The sequence below is a fragment of the Colobus angolensis genome, unplaced genomic scaffold (genome assembly GCF_000951035.1).
Source record: "Colobus angolensis palliatus isolate OR3802 unplaced genomic scaffold, Cang.pa_1.0 Scaffold11, whole genome shotgun sequence".
Classification (NCBI taxonomy): Eukaryota; Metazoa; Chordata; class Mammalia; order Primates; family Cercopithecidae; genus Colobus; species Colobus angolensis.
In genome coordinates, this window is record NW_012112030.1 from 629,166 (window position 1) to 639,681 (window position 10,516).

The 10,516-nt window shown below is 43.5% G+C and overlaps 1 long non-coding RNA gene across 1 annotated transcript; it reads right to left on the reverse strand.

The window, feature by feature from the left end:
- Positions 1 to 1,844: 1,844 nt before the first annotated feature.
- On the reverse strand, positions 1,845 to 6,953 carry LOC105518588. The gene is made up of 3 exons (XR_001002855.1): positions 6,867 to 6,953; positions 3,669 to 3,893; positions 1,845 to 2,121 (listed from the first exon to the last, which is right to left on the reverse strand). It is a non-coding gene; the product is annotated as an uncharacterized LOC105518588 (long non-coding RNA).
- Between the last annotated feature and the right edge of the window lie 3,563 nt (positions 6,954 to 10,516).

The window sequence follows — 10,516 nt, forward strand, 5'->3', positions numbered from 1 at the left end:
TAATTAAATATATTTGATATTTATATATTTAATTAATCAATTAAATATATATTTAATATTATACACTTATATATTTAATTAATTCTCTTTAGGAAAGTCTTCTGGTTCTAGGCCAGGAATTATCTTTGCAATTCTTTACTCTATTTGGATCGTGTTTATCTCTGTACATAGCATAGGATAAAAATGATGACAGTTAGCCAGAGGTTTTGAGTGCCTACGTATGTTATAACTAATACAGCCCTCCCAGGAGACAGGCCACAGGGAAGCTTTCTGAAGTTAAACAACCAGCTCAAGGTCATACAGAGGGTATAGAGAGGAACAGCAGTTCATGGCCGGATCTTTCTGACTCCAAATACCACACTGCCTGGCCTCTGGAACTTGACTGCCCCAGCACTCCCATAGCACCTGCCATCACTGAGGGTTTGCAAACCTCAGTCCAACACAGCTGCTGAATCCCCACCTGTACCATTCCATGTCCCATTTCAAATTCAACTATGGGCCCAGAGCTTTCCCTCTCTTTAATCCCACTTGTCTGTCCTAAGAACCAGGTGGTTTTGGTAAAGGTGTTCAGAGACATAAAGTCATGGCAATTCAGTTCTCTGTCTTAGCGGATAGAGTACTAGGACAGGAAAGGGGCTCTGTAGGCCAGCATGTGGCTGTTATATATATCCAAAGACCACCTCTTCCAGCCCAAGAATCCCCTGTGTAGAAAGTCTTATGAATGCCTCTGACAGTCAAAGTGGAGGGTGAGAAGTGCATCAATACCCGGGTACCATGACTGCCTTACCTTAGGCAGGTATGTTCTCAGGACACCAGAATACCCTGTGAAGTCCTCAGGGACTTGGGACACGATTGCTACTCCTTCTTCCCAGGGAGAGTCAGAGGAGAAAGCACAGGTTACTTCAGCGACTGTTAAGTAAGACACCCAATTCTCCTTTAGAAAAAGTGCTCTACTAAGTCATATGTAGAGCTCCTTGATTAAAAAGAACAGAAAACGAATCCAATAAGTTATTTGTCATGAAGAAGGCTGCAAAGTCCATGAAAAAAGCAACAATGTTTTCCTCACCACCAATCTCCTGCTCCCACTAAAAAATAAGGGAGGAAAAACCTTCACATGAACTGGACGTGACATTGATGACCACTATAGAGAATTTAGAACATAATCAGTTAGGAAGGGCTTGAACCTAAATCTAAGTATGGATCATGCTTCTGGATCTTGAAAAAGAAACCAGACTTCAAAGCAGAGGTTAAGAAATTTCTGTCTTGGAGGGAGTACCTCCCAATCTAAGGCTGCCTTTAGTTGTTTTAAGCATCTTATATGATAGCTTTATCTTCCTGGTTTCTTAGTAAATTCCTGAAGGTCAGACACAATCTCTCGAATTTCTTTTGTGTCTCACATCTCACCAGTCAATTCAAACCACAAACACGGAAGCAGCTCCATACAGAGGCTTCTGTCTGTTTGAAAAGAAATAATGGCAATGACCAGGATGGTCTTAAACTCTCCACTGGCTGGGTCTTTGTTTTCTCACAGTAAACTGAAAATCTTTTTTCAAGCTCCCTCTGGGTCTAGGCAGGTTAGTTCTCTGGATAAAAGACAGGTGGCATCAGAAAAAGAGCACTCGACTTAGAGCCAGACAAGTCATTTGAATTCTTGCAGGGTCACCCACTACTAAGCCTTTCTGTGCCTCAGTTTCTTTGCCTGTAAAAGGGAAAGATGATACACGCCTTCCTTATTTCAAATGGTTCTTGTGAAACATAATTCAGACAGCAAATAGGAAAAAAGACCGTTGTAAACCATAGAACTAAGCTCACAGGGAAGTAGCTTTCTACAGTAGGATGAAGTAGTTGAATGGAGTTTTATATGCAGAGGATCCCACAAAGTTAAAAAAACCGCACAGAAAAAAATAAAAAAACGAGCGATTTCAGATGGCATGGCGTGGGAATGGGCAAGAAACATCTTCCACGTAAACAATGCAAGCTTTAGACTTCTTGGCTGTTAGTTCCATGAAGAGACCAAGAGACTTGTAAACCCATCTGCTGCATTGTACATGATTCCATACGGTTGAAATCTGATTCTAGCTCTTGGAGAGTGGGTTAAGTAGATGCAATCAGGCAGGAGCACTGTGAACAAAACAATAGAAAGGCACATTTGTATTGTTCTTTACCATTTTCAAAGCATTTATGCATATATTATTATCCCATTTCATCCTTATACACAAGTGAAGTGGGTATTAGGTTCTTATTTTTCAAATGAAGAAACTGAGACTCAGGAGAAATAATTTGCTAAAACTCACACAATTAATAAACAACTCCACTGAAACTCAGGTGTCCTGATCCAAAATTCTCTGCTTCTTCCAAGTTTGAGAAAAATATTATGTTATTTATCTCAGTAGATTTATTGTGGGGGAAATCAAGCCCTCTTTGCTTATTGGCAAAGTGCACTTTGGTCTTCCTATTGCACCATCAAGCTTTGTTGCCCGCACTCCAAATCTTGAAAGTGTTTTAAATATTAATGCTCATCATACATATAGATTGCACCACAGATTGTAAAGATGCCTAGAATTAGTCCATGAATATAAAAGTCATACAAGCACTATTGCCTTTGATCCTAAGCTTGTACCCTGGGGCCAGCCAAGCAGGGGAGATGTGTACAGTTTGATCTGCATCTTGGATTTCTAGAGGAATCTTGGAGCCTATGTGTAAATGCAGGATTTGTCTCTAGGTGTGGACCTAGACCTGCAGCAGACCCCAACCTATTGGCTAGGATGCCTGAACATTGCTTTCTGGTATGCTATCATATCTCCATGTGTTTGAAGATAGTCACTGACCATACTACAGAAGTTCCCTCTGTGTTCGGGGAAACATAAGGAAGAATAAATTGGTTGAACATCAAAAGCAGGTCATGAGGACAAGCCCAGCCTCATGCTTTCACTCTCCCTTGCCTCAGCACACACCTGTATCCCTCAGGAGCTAATTTTGTGGAAAGTTAGTGGTGGTTTGTCCTTTTGAACAAGAGGAATGACTCAAGATATGCCAATGTTATATTCTCTTAAATCCGTTTCTCCTTAGAAGTTGGGAACCCAGTTGCGATCAAGATGGATTTAGGCAATGAAGACTCTCTCTTCTGAAAACCACAACCACATAAATCAATTGACTTTGTTCAGTGGATTCACCTACTAGGACGCCAATCTCTATTCCTGTAAAATTTTCTCCCCCAGCTTAGGAGTTTCTATACCTGGTTTACTGAGTGATATTTGTAAAATTACTCACACTCTCTGGTCTTGATCTCAAACTCTTGATTTCAAAGTATCTGGAGAATGACAAACATGCTTAGTTTTCCACTGAGCTGTCTATGAGAACTAATCAAGTATTGAGCAACTATTTTGAACTAGCTGTTTTAATTAGTAGAAGAGACCAGTGAGGGGTATAATCCAAGAAAACATCTAATCCAGGAACAACTAAAGAAGCAACAAATCAACGAGGCATAGGATCCTATCATGTTTTCAATTTAGGACTGGACTTAACATGAGGCACAAAAATCATCTAAGACATAATTTTTTGCACCAATGAATTTATAATCAAGCTGTGAAGATAATTCCGTAAGTGAGGTCTACAAAGAATAGCACTAATTGAATTCCACATTGCAATTGTCTTGTAAAGTTATTTACTTATTCCAGTGGTGCTTCCATTGCTCCAGACATTTCTGGCATCCCCTTTAGTTTGCTAATGAACGAATTTGAAAGGGAGTGTTGGCACCCACTTCTCTATAAGGAGAATCTCCTCCCCAATTCCTCCATTGCAAAGAATTTAGGCTGGGGTTAGATCAGAAAGCCCAGGTTATCAGCTTCTGGCTTCTGAAAAGAACACCTGCTTGGTTGGAGGTATCAGGTGATCTAGGAGGAAAAACACAAAATGGAAAGGATTGGTTTCAGGAGACAATGGGAGCAGAGGATCAAAGGGTCTGGGAGGCACCGGCAGGCCTGAGAGTGGGTGAACCTCAGTGACACACACCTGGTGTCATTTTCTAACGGAGATTCCCGATTAGCGGAAAGAGTCAGAAAACAGTTGGTAAATGGAGAGTACTATCTCTTCCTGTGCAGCCTTCTGAACCATAAGCTCTGCAATTTGTTGTTCTGTGGGGGTGTCAGACCTTGCTTTGCAGATGGACGAACCCTTGGCTAAACTCTAAAATCTGGGGGCTACAGTTTATTTTGCTGATGACTTGAATCCCTCCCCCCTCCCCTTTATTTTTCCAAGAAAGGCTGATCTTTAAAGATTGACCTGATCCAGTTTCAGGAAAGTTCGGTCAACTCTTGATTCCCACTTTGGATAATAGCCTGGTTAAATGTTAATGTTAGGCTGCCCTGTATTCAATTCCATAGCCCACATATTTATTAAGTAACTACCCTGCAAAGGGACAGACGCACCGTGAAAGAGGAACCATGAATAATGCATGATGCTTACTCTCAAATACCTCAAATACCTGATTCTCTAATAGTGGAGCTAAAACAAATAACAACAACTGCAATAGAAGGCTGAACATGCTAGCTATAGATGAAAAGTTCAAAGTCCTGGGCATTTTAAACTGAGAGAGACCATATATGCACAGCGTTGGGTTAGGTAGGGAAGCCATGGCGTTATGACGTAGGAGTGACAGCTGAGATAAGTCTCAAAGGGTTCATAGAATTTTTCCAGTCAGAGATGAGTGTGGTGGCCTTGAAGAAGGTGGTGGGGAGGCATGGGATATAACAGATACAGGAAGTTTGACTACAAGTATGGAAAAAGGAATAGAGAAAGGTGGGCTTGAAAGAGTAGAGTGGGTACAGATTTTGGAGATTCTGAATGCCAGGTTAAGTTTCTGGCATAAAGTAGTGAGAAGTTGGGGAAGGCTTCTGAGCACAGGAATGGTCAGCGTTGTACCTTGGGAGAGTACTCTGATAGCAGCAAACAGGGTAAACTGAGGGAGAAGAAATAGAAGAAGACCATTGCAATGTCCTGGAAGAGGAGGTGTGAGTGCCTGCCTCAGTGAGGTGGCAATTTGGAAGGAGATGGTGCCAATGGAGACACGGCAGAGAAACCTCCTCCACACATCCTCTCCAGTGCAATCCCTGGGTTAAGTGACTCCTGACACAATGCTATGAAAAGCCAAATAGAATGGAATCTGGAGCTGTTTGTTTCTAATTTTGTGCCTTAATGACCAGTTGATAAAAACCATCTAATGCCTGACTTAAGGAAGGTCCCAAGTGCTGGGACCCTGTCTGATCAGTCATCTGGCTACTTATGCAGGATATTTTGCCTGTCCACATTTATGCGACTCTTGTTTTCTACAATATTTAATGTGCCCTTTTCTGAAAGATTATAGGAAAAGAAGCCAGATATTTGAGGTCAGAGGTTAGAGCTTGACGTACAGGAAAGGAGGGAAATTATAGAAAAACACAAAAGAATTTATAAAAGAAAACAAATTTTCATTGGTTCAAAAAGACAGCTAGGGCCAGGCACAGTGGCTCACGCCTGTAATCCCAGCATTTGTGGAGGCCAAGGCGGGTGGATCACCTGAGGTCAGGAGTTTGAGACCAACCTGGCTGACATGGTGAAACCCAATCTTTACTAAAAATACAAAAAAGTTAGTTCGGCTTGGTGGCTCGTGCCTGTAATCTGAGGCAGAGGAATTGCTTGAACCAAGGAATTGGCGGTTGCAGTGAGCCGAGATTGCGCCACTGCACTCCAACCTGGTGACAGAGTGAGACTCCATCTCAAAAATCAAACCAAAAAAGACAACTAGGGGTCCTGGACTATCCAGCAACACGGACACAACGTCCAAGATAATGGGTATACCAATTGACTTGCTCTATTAGATAATTTCCCAATGATGGACATACATTGCAAGACGATTCCACAGGGTAAAAGGGTGTGCCTGTGTGTGTCTATGTGTGTGTGTGTGCGCGTGCATATGCACGTGTGTGCGTGCACATGAATATTTGCAAAAAACCATTACCGAAGTTTGTTGCTACTTAGCTCACCATTTCTGATTACACAGCATCCCCCAAGAGGTTCCCTTCCCCCACTACCCATGAGAGAATTAAATTGTTCTAGCTCCAAGATGGTAACATAAGCATCTGCCCATCTATCTCCAGTGACTTATTTACTATGACCTCTCCTTCAACCTACAGGTCAAAGATTCTCTGAAACATAAATAATTAGGTCAAGAAAAAGAGAGGAATTTATTTAACATAGTGGACTTTTTTCATTGTGCTCGATGAATATCTCCCTAGTGCCTGTGCTATCAGAGGTTTATACGATTTAGAAAAAGCAATGTTCACTGCCACCTCAGACAAACCTTGACACATCAATGGCTTAATGTTATTGCAAACATTTATTTCTTGCTGACGTCAAAGTCCAATAACTGGTGGGTCAAGAGGGCTCTCTGTCTCAGAGCTCTACCATCTGGTGCATGTGCCATCTAAGGCCGCTTTGGTGGAGGAAGAAAGAGCTGAAGGATCTTGCAGGCTGTCTGTAAGGGGCATGCTTCACACAGCTTGTCTCACTGTGCTTATTTCATTAGCCAGAAGTCAGCAAGTCCAGGCTCCAACCTCAGACAAGGGAGGCTGGGAATCCACAAGAGCACGTGAATCTTTGGTGCTGCAGAGCTTTTGCTAAAGGGCTTCCTGGTGGTCAGGTGATGCCCAGAGGATCTATAGGCCACATTCACTCAGCTCCATCCCAACACTGCCCTTGGGATTCCAGCATTCATTGTACCCCTGACCCCCAGCCCTGCGGTTAGGAGAAAGACGGCAAATGTCCTGTTAAAACCCTTGATAGAAGATATTGCCAAGTCCTGGATGTGGGATGAAGATGAGAATTCTCACCATGGGGTCTGTGCTCTTGACTTTGGGTTGTGGGGGGAGGGGAAGCAGAGGAGAGAGAGAGAGAGACAGAGACAATGGGAGGTGAAGAATGCACAAGCAGCTGAAACATTGCCTCATTGTGTTCCCAGATTCTGAGACTGCATCACTGGCTTCCAGAGCGCCTGTGTGACCTCACTGGATTCCAGTCTCTATATTTGTTCACCATCAGTGCCTCTTACTGTAAATAATTGAAAGGAATATAATAGGGTGAGAATTATTGTTGCCTCCCCCCTTCGCCTTTCATAAAATCTTTTTATATCAGAGGGGTCTGGCCCCAGCCGCTCCTAGCTCTATAATTAGTTCTGGGAGCTGCGAGGACTGAGATTTAGCTAATGACATTTCACAGTTCAATCTTGAAGTACCTCAGGCTTTGTGATCTTTTTTGAAGCAAAGAGCTAGGGCTACAGATGAACCTGGGTAATTCGCACTAATAATAGGTCAGTCTGTCAGCAGATTCCTAAATTTAACAAATAAGCACGTGAATCCCTCAGGCTGATGTGCTAGTCAGAGGGTCCTTCGCAGCTTCCATGCTCCCCGAGCAGATGAGAAAGGGTTTGGTTTCATCAGTCACAGCTGGTGGGTTTTCATTATCTTCATTCTCTCATGTCTGCCTTGGCCATCATTGAGCCACACACATCTTAAAGCAAAGTATTCTCTGCCCTGAGACACACTAGTTCTTGAAGTGCTCTAGACTGCAGGAGAACCTGAGGGCCCTCACAGAGCCTTTGAAGCACATGGTTATGAGGCCTGGGCACACAGCGAGACATGTAGTTGTCACTATCACCCAGTACAAAAACGCTCAGAGGGGCTCATGAGAATCCTGTCTTCAGAAACTGAGGCTCCAAGACTTTCAATGACTTGCAAGTCTGTTCTTTCCTGTCCATCTTCTCTCTTCTCTAGCACACTTCCCCTCTCTCTCTCTCTCTGGAAATTACCTAGATCCTTTCTCTTGACCTCCAGATGGGTCAATATTTCCCTGCTTTTGCCCATACCCTTACCTCTGATGATGTGCCCTTCCCACCTTGTTCTGCTGAACTTCCTTGCTAAGGCCCAGTACAATCATTTCTCATCTTTGAAGTCTCCTTGACTTTGTCCCTTCGAAACCTAGTTTTCACTCCTTCTTTTGTGCCTCTTATACTTAGCTTTATTTCAGCAATAATCACACTGTGATATAATAGCATATTAACTGTCTTTCTCCATCACATTACAAGCTTGAGGGAATGCACTATCATCCTCATCTTAGTATCATCAGAGCCCCGGTGATTTAGACACATAGCAGATAATCAATACAAGTTTTGTGAGTGAATAAGTATAAAAGTGTTGACCCTTTCCCTATGCACAAAGATAACTTTAAGACTGAGAAAGACAACAAATGTAGAATGCTTGGGATGCTTTAGAAAAAGCGGGGTGGGGGGATCACTAATCAAATATTATTTTGAGACTTCAAGTCTCCATTTGTCCTTATCTCCCAGGACACACCATGAGGACAGGCAATTGCAGTTTCATGCAAGGCCCTCCACCTTTCTTCTGCTGTTTACACTGGATCAGAAGGTGGGGCAAGAGTCTGATTGCTGGGGTATTTGCAGAGCTGCTGTAAAATGAAACAGTCTCCATGGCTGAGAAGCCTTGTGGCCAGGGTGAGCCACACTTCACCTCGTCCTGAAGCTATTGTGCTTGGATATTAATAGCACCAGGCAGTGTTGTCTGTGTGGGCAAGTGCTGCTTTTTCCGAGCTGTGTAAGCCCCCCATCTCCCAGAGACAAAGTGCTCCGCAAATAACTGCAGCATGTTCTGAATTCCTCTGGGCAGGGAGCTTTGGGGATAATTAGCAAGGCAAGGAGGAGCAGGGGTTTAGACAGAGCACCTAAGACCGACAGCTCCTGGCAGCCCGCAGCTTGGGGTGGGGAGTGGGTAGGGGCTAGAGTGCAAGGAGCCCGGGTAGATACAGAGGGTCAGCTCTTCTAGATTTCAAGCCGGCCTCTAAAAGATGCCAGCTGGAGATCTCAAGCAAATCACTGAAATGTGTTCAGTCCTTTTTCTTCTGGATTGGGGTTCTGCTGATTTTATAGCTTGTTTTGATGAGCAAATTGAAGAAAATCTTGTGAGAGGCATTTACAGATTGCAAAATGATATCTCAGTTTCAGGGAAAATGATGATAATGGTGATGATGATGGTAGTGGCTTGTTAGGAGAGCAGGTCCTAGGAAAAATAGTGGGTCCTCTTCATGGTGACCATCTCTGGAAATCTGTAAGGAATAGGAACTAGGAATGGGGTTTGCACTCTGTTTTCACACGCCTCTCTCCAGGCCCAATGTCTTAGACTTCCCTGAACACAGTGACCCCACCCACACTCGGCAGAAACTTCATACCTTCTCTAGAGGGAGTGTTTCTTTCACCCCTACACACATTTTTTTAAAATAGGGCCTCACTCTGTTGCCCAGGTTGAAGAGCAGTGATGTTATCATAGCTCACTGCAGCCTCAACCTCCCTGGCTTAAGCGATTCTCCCATTCTCCCATCTCAGCCTCCCGAGTAGCTGGGTCCACTGGTGTGTGCCACTATGCTAGGCACATTTTTTAAAATTAAAAATGTTTTAAATATTTTAAAATATTTTTGTAGAGACAGGGTTTCCCTATGTTGCCCAGGCTGGTCGCAAACTTCTGGGCTCAAGCTGTCGTCTTGCCTCTGCCTCCCAAAGGGCTGGGATTACAGGTATGAGCTACTTAGCCCAGCCCACAACCTTTTGTTTTTTTGTTTTTTGACTAGTAGGAACATTTTTCACTAACAACTAGTTCAAAAGAAACCTGATTAAATGGATCTCTCTGTGCTTCATACCATTCTTTTCCTCTGTGTCTCCTGGACCAGACTGACATTTGCTCACTTACTAGGTGTGTAATCTTGGGAAGTGACTTCATGTCTTTGTCCCTCAGTTTCCTCATCTATGAAATATCCCGATAACAACAATATCTATACATGGCAGTGAGAAGAGTGCCTGGTTTTTGGTAAGAGCTCAATTGATGTTAACTGACAGTGTACACCTTCCCCCCATCACCTGAGTTGATACAGTCCTATTGCCTTTTAGGAGGTCTGGTGCTGATTTTTGCAGTGGGGTAACTCAGAGTGACATGGATCTCCCGACTACTTCACTTGGAGGAACTAAAAAGAACGGAAGGGAATCAGGCGCTCTACCAAGCCCTGCTTAGTGGAGTCTTCACTCTGACAAACAAGAAGCAGAAGTAGCTCAATGACCCATGGCTTTTCCTCTATCAGCAGTCTCTGTGGACCTGCCTGACTTCAGAGTGAGAGACTACAGCACACTCACACATCTCAGTGAGGAAGACTCCTCGGGTTCCTGTGCCTGGGGAACAAAGAGCGTTAGGCCTGTGTGAGTTTCCTAAGTTTTCCTTAACAAAGGGCCTCTGACAGGGCAGCCTAAACAATGGAAATTTACTGTCTCACAGTTTTGGAGGCTGAAACCTGAGATCAAGGTGTAGGTAGAATCTCTGAAGGGACTGGGAAGGGTTTGTTCCAGACCTCTCTCCCAGCTTCTGGGAGTTCCTTGGCTTTTAGCTGCATAACTCCAACCTTCACATCATTCTCCCTGACTGCACAC